This window comes from Canis lupus, chromosome 24 (genome assembly GCF_003254725.2).
Source record: "Canis lupus dingo isolate Sandy chromosome 24, ASM325472v2, whole genome shotgun sequence".
In the NCBI taxonomy this organism is placed as follows: domain Eukaryota; kingdom Metazoa; phylum Chordata; class Mammalia; order Carnivora; family Canidae; genus Canis; species Canis lupus.
In genome coordinates, this window is record NC_064266.1 from 29,655,809 (window position 1) to 29,672,227 (window position 16,419).

The window sequence follows — 16,419 nt, forward strand, 5'->3', positions numbered from 1 at the left end:
AAAAAGTTAAAAAAAAAAAAAAAGAGTCAAGTTGGTTTGGGAAGTTGTGTATACTCTGGTGCATCTTGAAGGTTGCCATTCCTCATTAGCATATTAAAAACTGAGAGGTCTTGTATTAATGAAATCTGTTAAACTTTAATGATTTTCAAAATTATTTGACCACAAAACCCTCTTTTCATTAAATGCCTATTAAAACTGGTATTAGGGGCAGCCTGGGTGGCTCTGCGGTTTAGCGCCGCCTTCAGCCCAGGGCGTGATCCTGGAGACCCAGGATCAAGTCTCACATCGGGCTCCCTGCGTGGAGCCTGCTTCTCCCTCTGCCTGTGTCTCTGCCTCTCTTTCTCTCTCTCTCTCTCTCTCTCTGTGTCTCTCATGAATAAATATAATCTTCAAATAAATAAATAAAACTGGTATTAGGATTAGATTTGGCTACACATAACAGAAAAAAAGGCATAATAAAATTAAAATTTATTTTTGTTCTGCATAAAAGAAATATGAGAAGCAGGCAGTTCAAGAATGGCATAGCAGTTCTATGGTATGTCAGGAATCCAAACTTTAATATTTTTGCTCCGCCATCTTTCCTTTCGTTTCCAAGGTCCAAGATGTCTGCTGGAGCAACAGTCCACATTTCCTTGGAAGGAAGAAAGGAAAGGCAAAAGGAAAAAAATGGAGCTCAGTCATGTCCCTGAAACAACCTTTCTGGAAATATTACACATCATTTCTGCTTACATCTCATTGGCCACTACTTGGTCACATGGCCAAATGGAGCTGCAAAGGAGGTTGGAAAATATGGATTTTATTTTGCTTGCCTATGTGCCATGTTAAAAATTGAGGTTCTTGGGGTGCCTGGGTGGTTCAGTTTGTTAAGTGTCTGCCTTCGGCTCAGGTCATGACCTCAGAGTCCTGGGATCGAAAGGGGAGACCACTTCTCCCTCTCTCTCTGCCCTTCCCTGCTGCTTGTGCCCATGCACTTGCTCTCTCGTGTGCTCTCTATCTCATCAATAAATAAAATCTTTTTTAAAAAATGAAGTTCCCTCACTAAAGAGTTGAGAGACTCAACTAGCAGTCTCTAGTACAAAGTCCCACAGAAATAATATTCCATAGAACATAAGTTAGGAAAAAAAAAAAAAAAAGAACATAAGTTAGGAAAAAATGACTAGGGAGATTGATTTTTTATTTTTTATTTTATTTTAAAGATTTTATTTACCTATTCATGAGAGACACAGAGAGAGAGAGGCAGAGACACAGGCAGAGAGAGAAGCAGACTCCATGCAGAGAGCCTGACGTGGGACTTGATCCAGGGTCTCCAGGATCACATCCTGGGCCAAAGGCGGCACTAAACCTCTGGGCCACCAGGGCTGCCCGGAGATTGATTTTTTAAAAAACATTTTTATTTTTTATTTTTTTAAATATTCATTCATTCATTCATTCATTCATGAGAGACACAGAGACACAGAGAGAGAGGCAGAGACACAGGCTGAGGGAGAAGTAGGCCCAATGTGGGACTCGATTCCGGAACTCCAGGATCACAACCGGGTCGAAGGCAGATGCTCAACTGCTGAGCCACTCAGGCGTCCCCCTAAAAAACATTTTTAACAGCTATATTGAGGCATAATTCACATACCATACAGTTCACAATTGCAAATGTACGGTTTGATGATTTTTAGTATATTTATATAGTTGTGCAACCATCATTACAATCCAATTTTAGAACATTTCCATCACCTCCAAAAGGTCCTTTTTTCCCATATACAGGCAATCCTCACTCCCACGCCCCAGGCCCAAGGAACCGTGGATCTGCTTTCTTCTATATGGTTTTTTTTCTTTTCTAGAAATTTCATACATATGTAATAGTAGTCTTTTGTGTCTGTCTTATTTCACTTAGCATAATATCTTTGTGGTTTATCTGTGTTGTAGAATGCTGAATGGTATTCCATTCCATTCCTTTTTATAGCTGAATGATATTCCATTCCATTCCTTTTTATAGCTGAATGGTATTCCATTGTATGGATATGCCATGTTTTGTTTATCCACTCACCAGTGATGGACATTTGGATTGTTGCCACTCTGGGGCCATTATGAATATTACTACTAGGAACATTCATATACAAGTCTTTGTGTAGGCACATGTTTTCATTTCTTTTAGGAAGATACTTAAGGAGATTGCTGTTTAAAATGGAAAACATTCACTGAGAGAACACTTACTGAATGCCTAGGTCTGACTTTCACAGCATTGTCCTAGGTGCCGGGGATACAGTGACAGAGAAAATTCAGCACAAATTTAGCCCTTGTGGAGAGTATACAGTCTATGGAAAAGACAGGCATAAGTCAAATAATTGTGCAAACAAATGTGACATCACAGCAGTAGTAAGTGCCATAAAGGAGTGGTACATGGTGCCATGAGAGCCTGTGATGGAAGGATCTGCCCCAGTCAAGGTCAGGAAAGCAGAAGTATGCCAAGACATATCACCCCAGTGAAATTCACCCTTCAAAGTAATATCCTATATGTTTATTTCCAATAATGTTGCCCTTGCAAACAATTCCAAGGCAGTTTATAGGTGTGCTAGACCTAGGCCTGTTTGTCCTCAAATAAAGTCCTTATGTCTTAACCTCTCAGAGTTTTTTGTTTTCTGATTAGACCATGAATACCATAACAAATCACATAAGAAAATCTACTGCATTCCTTTAAAATCACATCTTACTACCAAAATGGAATTCCCCTGCTGGGTCATGGACCTTATTCCCCAGAGCTGGGGGAAAGGTGTTCATGGCAGTTTGCAAAAATAAAGTTACAGATATCATTCGTAAAAGGAGGAGAGTGGACAATGTGAAGTCTATTCTCCCTTATAGCTCAAAAATCATGTGTCTGTGGTTTGCCACTGAGGAGATTCTGAACAGTGACCCATAGTGTGTAGAGGTAACTTCCAAAGAAGAAATAAAAGAATGTGTGTAGCCAAATGACAGGGGTCAGTCTGCCAAAAGCACCCTTCCATGGGAAAAAAACTGGATAAGAATAGTTAAGCTCACAGGCTTTGGAGGCCAACAGATCTGGTTCAAATCCCAGATTTACCACTAGTGAAGTTTTTTGATTCCGCTAACAGGGTTGTTGTATGGATTAAATGATTCATTCAAACTACTTAGCACATGAAAACTGTTCTATAAATTGTTAATTACATTATTACATCTTTTTCTACAACCCTCATTTCCCCCTGTACTGTGTAGGCTTTCCCTCTTCTGTTGACTTGCTCTCTTTAAAACATACTGATTCCAGGGACACCTGGGTGGCTCAGTGGTTGAGCATCTGGCTTTGGCTCAGGTTGTGCTCCTGGGGGCCTGGGTTCAACACCCCCCCAACTGCCGCCCATTGGGCTCCCTGCAGGGAGCCTGCTTCTCCCTCTGCCTGTGTCTCTGCCTCTCTCTCTCTCTGTCTCATATATAAATAAATAAAATCTTAAAAAAAAAAAAGAAACATACTGATTCCACTGATTCACCTGAAGTCAATCCGTGTTCTTGCCTTTGACCTGAGGGAGCTTTTGTCCTTTAAAGTGACTTCTGGTAATAGATAGCTTCCATCTCTTATGATTTAATCTGACTGATTTAACTCTTAAAGTGCTGCAGAGCTCTTTCACACATGTATAACTACGACTATTTTTATTTTTTTTTATTTGAGTTAATACATACAAATGACTGTGCTCACTTTTAGTAACCATGATTTATAAAAAGTCACACCTTGAATGTTCTTGGGTAGGATTTCTTTTAAAACACCGGTCACTCTACCCTGAAACAGTTCCATAAATCTTTCATTCTCACCCAGCAGTGTACTTTCCTGCAGCGACAGATAATTTTAGCCATAAAAACTTGCTTAAGCCGAGGCTTTTCACCGAGCCTCAAGTTGTGGTGGAATCCTTTTTCTTATGAACACAATTCTAACAATCAGCATAACTGACCAGCTCAGAGAAACTACCACCTGCAAATTAACAATAAAAGAAGCAGCACTGTTTCATTCTTTAGGAAGAAAGTGCTACAGTTTTTAAAATTAATTAGTTAACACATTTTTGCTGAGGAAAAGCATGGTAGACCTCCATATATTGTTCCCTCCCATCCTGAATGGCGCCAACTAAGAATGGCTCATAGCATGAAAACCGTTTGCCATCTCCAAACATTGACTTTCTAGATGGAGTCATTTCATCTGTAAAATAGGGATATGCCCTGTCTAGGCAATTTCTCAGAGTTGCTGTGAGGACCAAATGAGGTGTAGAATGTGAAAGAGCTTTGACATAAACCTAAGAATTATTGTTGAGGATTTCAAGTAGTGTATTTTTTTTTAAGATTTTAATTTATTCGCGAGAGACACACACAGAGAGGCAGAGGCATAGGCAGAGGGAGAAGCAGGCTCCTCACCAGGAGTCTAATGAAGGACGGAGTCCCAGGACCCCGAGATCATGACCTGAGCCAAAGGCAGATGCTCAACCACTGAGCCACCCCGGTGCCCCTCAAGTAGTGTTTTATATAAGAGATGTTAAAGTATAAACCCTTTGTGTATAATTTGCACATGTCTTGTTGATGGCCAGAGCCCCTATTCATAAACCGATGATGTCTCAGTGTTGGAATGTCAGTGCCTTCAAAAATCTTTTGACTCAGGGCCCTAGAATTTTCCAACTACTAAAAAGTGATATCTTCCCAGACCAGACTGCCAATCGGTCATAGAGAATTGCCAGAGCACTGCCCCTCTTCACTTATTCCTGAAATATTCTTTTGGCCTAGGCTCTAATAGCAACATAATTTCCACTGTCTTCCTTGGACAGTTTTGAAAAAGTGTAGACTGTGCCCCCAAAGGGCCAGTTTTGAACTCCATGAAGATGTACCAGCACTTCTGCTCACTCAGCAAATTCATGGCATCTCTGGGACAGGAGCTGATCTACCAAGACTTGCTCAAACAATTTCATTCCAGTTTAAACTTGCGTCCATCGTGGATTTTTTTTATCGTAAAACTGTATAGGAGGGCAGCCCCGGTGGCGCAGCAGTTTAGCGTCGCCTGCAGCTTGGGGTGTGATCCGGGGGACCTAGGGTGAAGTCCCACGTCGGGCTCCCTGCATGGAGCTTGCTTCTCCCTCTGCCTGTGACTCTGCCTCTTTCTCCATCTCTCTCTATGAATAAATAAATAAATAAAATCTTTAAAAAAAAAAACAAAACTGTATAGGAATCTGACAGTCATTCAGTCGTAGTCCTCAGTGATCATGTCTTGACATGACATGGCCAATCAGGAGGTATGTGGCAAATGTCACTAATGAGATACCTTTTAGAAAACAAACAAATGGGAGTAGTCTTATAATAGTGTCACTCCTGTTCATTTGTAGTTTGACACGTTCTCCTGAGCAATAGAGCAGGGAGTGGCATTTTAGCTGAGTGCTGGGAATATCACACAGCCCACAGTCAACCTTATCTATGGCTCAGCCAGTGGTGAGAGACCATCACCCGTCTGACAACCGTAAATTATGGTGGTGTCTGTGAATGAGTGGTGACGTTGCAGTTATTGCCTCTATGGATGCTTTTGCTTCAGTAATACATGTTTTCTCACCTTAGTAGTAGTATCTGTGGGGGAAAAGTCTGAGCAGGAAACAAAACTTGTTAAAAATAAAGTGAGCCATATTGATTTAGTTTGTCCTTATCTAATGGCAATTTTTAAGATCTTTTAAAATTGAAGTTCGATTTCCCAACATATAACATCCAGTGCTCATCCCATCAAGTGCCCTCCTCAGTGAATTTTTACGATTTTTAAATGACTTTTTTTCTTATTTTCAAAATGCCTTTTTTTCCAGAATTATTTATTTGTTTTAGAAAGAAAGAGAGCACAAGCAGGGGCAGGGGCAGGGGGAGAGAAGCAGACTCTTCACTGAGCATGGAGCCCAACAGGAGGATCAACCCTACAACCCCAAGATCATGACCTGATCTTAAATCAAAAATCATACACTCAACTAACTGACCACCCAGGTGCCCCTCAAGATGCTTTTCTGACCATCTATCTCATCACAACTGTTTTTAGTACTATTTGTCTCACTTCCCCATGGGGGTAAATCAACCTATATCATGAAGAGTATGACTTTCTTTTAAACCTCCTTACTGGGAAAAGGGTAGTAGAGCAGAAAAACCCTGAGGCACATAGCTCTAATCCAGAACTTTCCATACGCACACACTCATATACTGTAGGTTTGCTTATTCTCTTGACTCCTTCTGGGCATAACCCAGAGAAGGGCAGATCAGGGTCAACACAGAGTCAACACAGGCAGGGCTCCATTACAGGAAGATTACAGGAAGACCCATTGGCATGCAGCCAGTACAAATTACTACAGGCAAAACTGAGAGAGGCTTAGGATCCAGGAACTCCAAGTCATTTGGAGTTAGGATCAGAGCTAAAGAGGTGGTTAAGAACAAATTAGGATGACCTGTTTTAGTCATTAGGTCCAAATTTTGGTGTATGTGTGCGTGTGTGTGTGTGTGTGTGTGCGTGTGTATGCATGTATTTGGGGTCTGGAAGGGGTATATTTTTTTAATTAAAAGGTCAGAGGCAAGATAGATAAAGGTAGCTCATGAATGATTAGATAGATGGTTAAATAGGTGGATAAATTGATGCATGAATGATTGGTAGATGAATAGATGCTGAATGGATAAATGGGAATAATGAAATTAGGATGGATGGCTGATATGACAGATGAATGGGTGGTAGGCAAGTGAATGACTAGTTAGATGAATGGATAAATAAATAGACAATTGGATGTTTGGATGGATGAATGGAGAGCTTGATAGATGATACATACATACATACATGGGTATATAGGTACATAAATAGATGAGTGAATGGATGATCAAACTGATGGATTGGTAGATGAACACAAAGATGAACTAATGAATGAACTGGATGGATCAAAGCATAAATGGATGGATGATTCAGTAAACAGAATAATGGCCCCCAATATGTCTATGTCTTAATTCCTAAAATTTGTGAGTATGTTAGATTACCATGGCAAAGGGGAATTAAGTTAGCTAATCAACTGACCCTGATATAGGAAGATTATCCTGGATTATCAGGATGGACCCAATGTAATCACAAGTATCTTTATAAGAGGAAGGCAGAAGGTACATAATTAGAGAGAGATTTGAAGGTGCACATAGGTGTTGATTTTAAACTCTGAAGATTTGTAAATTTGAAGATGTGTGTACATCTTTGTTTTGAAGAAGGAGACAATAGATCAGGGATGCAAGTGGGCTATAGAAGCTGGAAAAGGTAAGGAAACTGACTCTCCCCAAAAGGACTACAACTCTACCAACATTTTAATTTTAATCCCTTGAGACCCATTTTTTTTTAAAAAAGATTTTATTTATTTATTCATGAGACATACACACACAGAGAGAGAGAGAGAGGCAGAGACACAGGCATAAGGGAGAAACAGGCTCCATGTAGGGAGCCCGACGTGGGACTCGATCCCAGGTCTCCAGGATCAGGCCCTGGGCCGAAGGCGGCACTAAACTGCTGAGCCTCCTGGGCTGCCCCATTGAGACCCATTTTGGACTTCTGAATTCTAGAACTACAGATCTTCCTCAACTTAGAACAGGGTTATGTCCTGATAGCCCCATTGTTAAGTTGAAAATACCCCAAAAGGGATCCCTGGGTGGCGCAGCGGTTTGGCGCCTGCCTTTGGCCCAGGGCGCGATCCCGGAGATCCGGGATCGAATCCCATGTCGGGTCCCGGTGCATGGAGCCTGCTTCTCCCTCTGCCTATGTCTCTGCCTCTGTCTCTCTCTCCCTGTGTGTGTGTGTGTGTGTGACTATCATAAATTAAAAAAAAAAAAAAAAAGAAAAGAAAATACCCCAAAAGATACAGATGCAATGTAACGCTGGGACACCTGCACCCCGATGTTTCTAGCAGCAATGTCCCCAATAGCCAAACTGTGGAAGGAGCCTCGGTGTCCATCGAAAGATGAATGGATAAAGAAGATGTGGTTTATGTATACAATGGAATATTACTCAGCCATTAGAAACGACAAATACCCATCCTTTGCTTCGACGTGGATGGAACTGGAGGGTATTATGCCGAGTGAAGTAAGTCAATTGGAGAAGGACAAACATTATATGGTCTCATTCATTTGGGGAATATAAATAATAGTGAAAGGGAATAGAGAGGGGAAAGGAGAAGAAATGGGTAGGAAATATCAGAAAGGGAGACAGAACATTGAAGACTCCTAACTCTGGGAAACGAACTAGGGGTGGTGGAAGGGGAGGTGGGCAGGGAGTGGGGGTGACTGGGTGATGGGCACTGAGGTGGGCACTTGATGGGATGAGCACTGGGTGTTATTCTATATGTTGGCAAATTGAACACCAATAAAAAATAAATCTATAAAATAAAATAAAATAATAAAATAAAATAAAATACTGTGTCTAACAACAACAACAACAACAAAAAAATACCATAGGTCAAAAATGTGTTTAATACACCTAACCTACTGAACATCATAGCTTAGTCTTGCCTAATAAATGTGTTCAGAATACTTATCTTAGCCTACAGTTGGGCAAAACCATCTAACACAAAGCCTATTTTATAATAAGTGTTGAATGTCTCATGCAATTTTTGAATTTGTACTGATAGTGAAAAACAGAATGGTTGTATGGGTGCAGAGTGGTTATAAGTATATTGGTTGTTCTCATGGCTTGTAATCACATGGCTGACTGCGAGCTGTGCTCACTGCTGCTACCCAGCATCATGAGAGAGGATAGTATAACATATGGCTAGCCAGGAAAAGATCAAAATTCACAATTCAGAGTATGGTTTCTGCTGAATGCATATTGCTTTTGCACCATTGTAAAATTGAAAAACCTTAAGTTGAACCATCATAAGTTGGAAACCATCTGTATAATATGGTCTGTGTTGTTTTAAACCACTGTTGTTTTAAACCACTGTTACTGTTTGTGGTAATTGGTCACTGCAGCAATAGAAATAGATGAATACACCAGTGGGTAAATAAATGGATGAAGGTGGACAAATACTTGGATGATTAAATGAATGGATGATAAATGGAGGCAAACGGATAGATGGATAAATGGATGAGTGGAAGAATGGGTGAATGGATACATAAATAAATGGTTAGTTGGTTGGAAAGAAGGTAAAAGAAGACTTGTTTCTCCATTCATTACACTTCTGACACCAAATGTCTGCAGTTTGTCCTTTCATTAAACAATTCTGACACTACCTGGGGTTAGCCCAGATCCCACAGGTTAAGGGCTCATTCCCATAAGACTGCCTCCCACTTCAGATGCCAACCACAAGTTGTAGGTTCCTAGGTTACCCACACTTCTGTTCAACTTAGCTACAAATTGGGGCTTCCCACAACCCCCTCCTCAGGTTGGGGAATTTGCTATCATGGCTTACTGAACTCAGGGAAATACTCTATCTACATTTACCAGATTATTGTAAAGGATACAAATGAACAGTCACGTGAAGAGAGCATAGCACAAGGTCTAGAAGTGTCTCAAGGGCAGAAGCTTTCTAGTACATGGATAGACGCACCAAACCAGGGCCTCTCTAAACCTCATGGTTTAAGGATTTTTGTGGAAGTTTCATCACATAGGCATGATTAATTATTAACTCAATCTCCAGCCCCTCTCCTCTTCTCAGAGAATGGGGAGAAGTGAGGTCAAAAGTTTCAAGCTTCCAATTATGGCTTGATCTATCTGGTTACCAGTCCCCATCCTGAAGCTATTCAGGAGCTTACCAAGAGTCACATCATTAAAACAAACAGTGCTCTTATCACCCAGCAAATTCCAAGGGATTTGGGACCTCTGTGTAAGACAATTCTATCACCTCCATCACTGAGAAAATTACAAGCATTTTCAGAGTTCTGTGTCAGGAGCTGGGGATAGACACCAAACATATTTCTTATTATGCTGGAGAGGGATAAATGAATAAATGGATACATGAATGGGTAAATGAATAGATGGATAGGTAGGTAAATGGATGAATACATAGGTGGCTGATAGATAAATGGATATATAAACATAAAGAGATAAAATGTGTGTAGATGTATAGATACACGGATTGATGGATGGTTGTCTGGTAGATGGGTAGACAGACACATGGATTGATAATTGGTATGATGGGCGATTAAGTGGATATATGAATAGGTAATGAATGAACAGATAAATAGATACTTGGTTGGAGATCTGATTGGATAGATGGATACTTGCATGTAGGCATGAATAAATGAAAAGTACATTATGCTTAAGAACAGAAGTCCAATCTTCAACATGAAATGTGGACTTGTTGACCATTAAGGATCTTTCCAGTTAGGAAAAGAGATGTCCAGATAGAATGTAAAATGTGTGCAAAGTCCTGATCTTGCAGTAAGCCTCCATCCTCCAAGATGAACCATTTAAAACAAGAGACCTTTGCACTTAATGATTCCTTTATCTGGAATATAATACTCTACCTCCAAGTAATTAACTCTGCTTATTCCCCGCATCACAATACAGGCATTGCTTTCTTAGGGAAGCCTTACCTGACAGTATTGTGTAACTTTTCTTATAAGCACTTGTTAAAATTTCAATTTTACATTTATTTGATACATGATTGTGAGATTAGTATCTGTCTCCTCCACCAGATTCTATCTAGCTCTAAAGAGCAGGGATCAAAGTATTTTGGCATACCATTTGGTCCCCATCACTTAAGTCATGTCTGATACATAGAAAGTGTGCTTTTTATAAGTGTTTTTTGAATACATTGAAACCTTCCTGTGGCTTTCTCACTCAGATCATCAGGAAAGATCTTGATGGGTTCCTGGGGCATTACTGATACCAGGGTGATTAAGTTTTGATTTACTGATGTAAGACTTTGACAAGGAGAGTGCTTCTCCAAAAGGGAGGAGCCATCCCCTGGAACCTAGTGTCCCCTGCATCCTAGAAAGACCAGGGCTCTATCTCAGGCCTAGCTCAATCATCTCTTTGCCTTAACAGTCTTTCAGATTCTCAGCCATCTGGGAACCAGCAGCCTCTCTGACTGGATGAGTCCCTCCAGCCATCCTCACCCTGACCTCCATCAGGGCCAGCTCCAGCCACCTGCTCCTGCCCTGCTCCAGGGGGGCAGATTCAGAGGCCACACCACTAACTAACTGCTAGCGAAAACTCTTCTGTCATTGTAATCATTGTGGTCTCCTGTCAGTTTCACTTTGACCTTCTCAGTTCTCTGCTAGGCTTCAATTTGGGTTTTGTGATCTATTCTTCCTTGCTGTACCCAGCACACCAAGGGTCTGAGAGAACTACACTCAAGTCCCAGCTCTGCATGAACTAGCTGTGTGCCCTTGAGCAAGTCACTTAACCTTTCCAGGCCTGTTTGCTAGTCCATGAAATGGATGCAATAAATCTGTTTCAGGATGATTGTGGAGATTAAACAAGATGATACAAAGGAAGTATCTAGTACGTTGACTGGCAATAGTAAGTGATAATCAATTATTAATTCCCTTCTTTCTTTCCAGGTTTCTCTCTCTTGTTTCTTTCTGTGGCACAATGCTGTCTCCCTTTCTGTTTTCCACTGTTCTGTCTACAGAACGTTTTCTAGCTCTCATAAAAATAGCACTACATAAAACAAAATGGCACGGTATTTTTATATCCTCCGAATAACTCAATTCATTTATAGACCGGTCAATTTTAGTTATCCGAACATTACTAAGCCACCTGAAACTGCTAAAGGTCTATATTCATCCAGAGAATAAAGAGCCAAATCAATACTTTAAAAAACACCAAGAGAAAGACATTTTCCCGGAGGCCTACGGCCTCATATGGAATGTGTCAGCCTATTGCTGCTTCTTCTGGCTGGAAGACAATGCACAAGAAACCCTTTATATTTTAAATTTGACACAGCAGCCATGATGATAGTGGAAGAATGGATGCCCATATTTCCCAGGAAGAGGGATTTGGCAGGAGTTCCCATGTGTTACCCACAGGGTGCTCATATGCGTATGTAAGTGTTGGAGATTTGAAAATTCAGAAAGAAATGAAGAAATTAGTGGAAAAATGGTTATCAACTTATTTTTAGTGTAGTCAGTGGAATAATTTGATAATGGTGAGGGTCTCTAAATGGAGATTTCAAGACAGGATCATTATCAACTATAACAAACACAAGCACAAAGGAAAGCAGACAGTCCAGGGTTCAAATATTGGCAGCATTACTTTCTGACTGTAACTTTGGTCAAGTTACTCTGTCCCCCTGGGCTTCTTTTCCTTCACCTGTAAGTCAGAAATTGATGTTGTGTACATTATGTTGGAATGTTGTAGCTGTTAAATAGTCCATTACAAAAAATAAATAAATAAATAAATAAATAAATAAATAAATAAATAAATAAATAATCCATTACAGGTAACAAGAATAGTGCCAGGCACCTAAAAAGTACCTAATCAGGGGATAGGCATGATTATTAATTATTATTAGTTATAGGGTTTCTGGCATCTTCACCTCCACCACTTATTATTGAGAAAGATACTTGCATAGCCATGGAAATGTTGGAGATTATTTCCAAGAAAATATGGTGAGACTCACATTTCTCAGAAAGTTCTGGATTAATTAACACAACCCAAAGTCCAGCTCTTGGACTTATATATAGCTTAAGGATGATTTTGTCAGCATTGAGATTAGGGTGGACTCACACTAACCAAACTCATTAGACCAATATACAAACCAGATCAGTCAATTAATATTTTTTTTTCTTTATGTAGGCTCCACCCTGGACTTCAACTCAAGACCTTGAGATCAAGACCTGAGCCAAGATCAGAAGTCAGACACTTAATTGACTGAGCCACCCCAACGCCCCAACTGTAGTCAATTAATTTTCAGTGAGATATGCAACTTTGAGAAGATTAGAATACTCAAGGCTGTGTGATTACTACATTTTCTCCCTGGGCTCACACCTATGTTGGAAGACAAGTCTCCATAGGAACACTACATAATGAGAAAATTCGAGTCAGAGCAGTGAGCCATAAAAGATTTAAATATAAAGTGGTTGCAATCCATGTTACTTAAGCTAATGATCTCTTATTAGCAATAGCCTTTCCCATGCTGTGTATTGTGAAACTTTATCCTCTTTGCCAAGCTAAAAAGTAAACATTCATTGATGATTCTGACCATTTGGAGATTTTGTAGAATCAAAATACCATAAACAAGTCAAAAGACAAATAACAAATTAGATAAGTATGTGCAATACATATGGCAATAAAAAGGTTAAAATCTAATATACAAAGAGCTTTTATGAACCAATAAGAAGAGAGTAATGCTACATCAGAAAAATGGGCAAAAAGGACAGCCTGGGTGGCTCAGCGGTTTGGCGCCGCCTTCAGCCCAGGGCCTGATCCTGGAGTCCCGGGATCAAGTCCCACATCGGGCTCCCGGCATGGAGCCTGCTTCTACCTCTGCCTGTGTCTCTGCCTCTCTCTCTCTCTCTCTCTGTGTGTGTCTTTCATGAATAAATAAATAAAATCTTAAAAAAAAGAAAAATGGGCAAAAGGTATGAATAGATAGTTCATGTAAAAAGAATACAAGTGGTTTATAAATTATAAATGGGAGCACACTGTGTTTATGAATAAATAGTTTATAAGCTTTGTCAAGCTAAGTGGAAATGATTTTTTCTTATTGTTATCATTTGCCTTTTTCTCTTTTTTTTTCCATTTGCCTTTTTTGGTTAATGAAGTGCGTATATATGGCTGTATATTTGTATGTAGATGGCATTATATTTGTATATGATTAATAGCCGTTAAAATGTACTCTTTAGGGACACCTGGGTGGCTCAGCCATTAAAGTGCCTGCCTTCAGCCCAGGGCATGATCCTGGAGTCCCGGGATCGAGTCCCACGTCGGGCTCCCTGCATGGAGCCTGCTTCTCCCTCTGCCTGTGTCTCTGCCTCTCTCTCTCTCTCTCTCTCTGTTCTCTCATGAATAAATAAATAAAATCTTTAAAAAAATAAAAAATAAAATGTACTCTTTATTAATTGCTTCTATCTTTTGCCTATTTTTGTATTGGAGTATCCATTCTCTTATTGATTTAAAAGAGCCCCCCCCCATATATATATATATTCAGGTATTAACCCTTTATACATATTGAATAACGCTTTCCCCCTTCCTTGGGCTTCTTGAGACAGGGTCATGGAGGAGAAGCAGAATATCCACTGTGTGTCAGAGTCTTTCATATAAATTATCTCATTTACCCTCACAACAAAAGGTATTGTTGGACATAAGTGCTATAATCCCTATCTCACAGCTGAAGACCCAGTGGCTCAGAAAGACTGGGTAACTTGCTCAAGAACACACAGCTAGGAAGGACAATTTGAATTTGGAACCTAAAGCTGTCTCTTTCCTCTCAATCATGCAAATGCCTTTTCAGAAGGCTCCAAGCTCTTCTAACCATCACCTAATCTCTGACTTGCTACATCTGGGACCCCACAGCAGGGCTAGCCCCAGCTTGTTCATGTTCTTGAAGGAACACGAATTGGGCAGAAGTAACAGGTAGCTGAACATTAGTCAAACTATCCTTTTTCTAGCATGTTGCATATTTGGGGACGAATCCTGGACACTGGGGTGCCCACTGAGTTTCAATTTCCTTTCTCTTCTTGCCTGTTTCCCTGTTTCCCTGAGGCCAGCCCAAGTTGGATTCCTCTGCTTAAAAGACAGCAACTCATACAAAACAGGAGCAGCATATCAGCCATCCCCTCTCCTTTAAGAGGAAGATTTGTAATTTGACTGAGTTAAATGGTAGAGCTGTGGGGTTAGAATCCATATTACTAGTAGGTGGGATCACCAGAATCACAACCAGGAGTACAGCCCTTTCTTCTGCCTCTCATCGACATCTGCAACATCTGCTGTCACATCCTCATATGCAGCTGGTGTACCAGTCCCATCGAATGACCTGTAGTACCCAACAGGCTTGGCTGTGACATACTTCATGCCAATACACACGCTTCTCTTTTTCGCCTAAAAAACCTAAATACTTTTATGTCCGTCAAGTAGGAACTCGCCTCTACTCTGAAGGACCTCCAGACCCTCCACTCCAGTGTGAAGGACCTTCCAGTTTTTTACCCTCTACTATGAAGGACCCTCAGACCTCCCCTTCCATTTTGAAGGACCCTCAGAAAAAAAAATGAAGGACCCTCAGATTCTCCTTCCACTATGAAGGATCTCTAGACTCTCTTTCCAAAGAGGCAGAGTCCGTCCTCCTTCTCTGCACTCCACGGCCCCTGTGCTGACCTCTCCCATAGCTTTGACTGTTACTGTAGTTTTGTTTTGTTTTTTAAAAGATTTTATTTATTTATTCATGAGAGACACACAGAGAGAAGCAGAGACATAGACAGGTGGAGAAGCAGGCTCCATGCAGGAAGCCCGATGTGGGATTCAATCCCAGGACTCCAGGATCACACCCTGAGTCAAATGCAGACTCTCAACTGCAGAGCTACCCAGGTGTCCCAGTGTTAACTGTAGTTTATTATATGTCTGGGTTCCCCACCAAATTCAAACAGGGGTTCCCTCTAGGGCAGGATCCAGGCTTGGTCATCTCTGCATCTCCAGTGTGCAGCAGGAGGTGGGGAATGAATGATAGGGCTTCTGATCCTGAGGTCTCTCCTCCCCACTCAGCCTGTGCCCAGACTCACGGGTCTGATTCCTGCCTTAGATCTCACTCGGATTTGCTTCCCTCCTTCCCCACCATTCTATGAAGCTTAGTTCCTATCTCCATCTTACTGTGAGGGCCTGAAATACCTCTTTATGTTGCATTACCTGCCAGCTGGACTTGCACCACTAACTCTGCCTGCTTGGTGGGAGAGTCTCAGAGCTTGGGCTTTAGTGAGGACTCTGCACTCCCTTAGGTCCTTCCTGGCTGTACTCCGGGGTTCAGTTCAGGACCAGGCCCTAACTCTTCTGGCCCTCTTCGTGGTCTTGTGGGCATGAGGCCAGGCCTCCTCATGACTATAAGATTCAAACTTTGCTCCCAGCTTGTCTCCCTTATCATTCTGCTCCCCACCCCCCGCCCCCCCTACCACTTCAAGCATGTCAGAAGGAAAATCAGCTGAGTCACTCCTGGACCAGGAGTCCTGCAGCATCACGAGCAAAAGCAACAGAGCGAGAGAAATTAGCTCATCCCACAGAGAGGCACTTAAAGCAGCCAGGCAGACTACAGCCCCCGGCAGGCCAGGCAAAGGACCACCCAGATCACAGCTGTGTCCTCTCTGCTCTTGCTATTCCTTGGAGAGAAGTGCTTTCAGGGCCAAGCCTACAAATCCAGTCACACCAGAGAAGTCTTGATACAGGGAAAGGATCGTGGGATCCCACCAGGCTGTTGCCAGGATCCTCATTTTTGCACACCTCCTCAAGATGAACTGCTGAACCAGGGGATCGGG

General features: G+C 41.3%; 1 long non-coding RNA gene across 1 annotated transcript in view; it reads right to left on the reverse strand.

Moving 5' to 3' along the window:
• Window positions 1-1,165: 1,165 nt before the first annotated feature.
• The window catches only part of LOC112673394 (uncharacterized), a 54,422-nt gene continuing 39,168 nt past the window's right edge, over window positions 1,166-16,419 (reverse strand). The window contains exons 3-4 of the long non-coding RNA XR_004809024.2: window positions 2,206-2,306; window positions 1,166-1,579 (exon numbers count right to left, since the gene is read on the reverse strand). This is a non-coding gene — a long non-coding RNA (uncharacterized LOC112673394). The remainder of the gene's footprint in view (window positions 1,580-2,205; window positions 2,307-16,419) is intronic.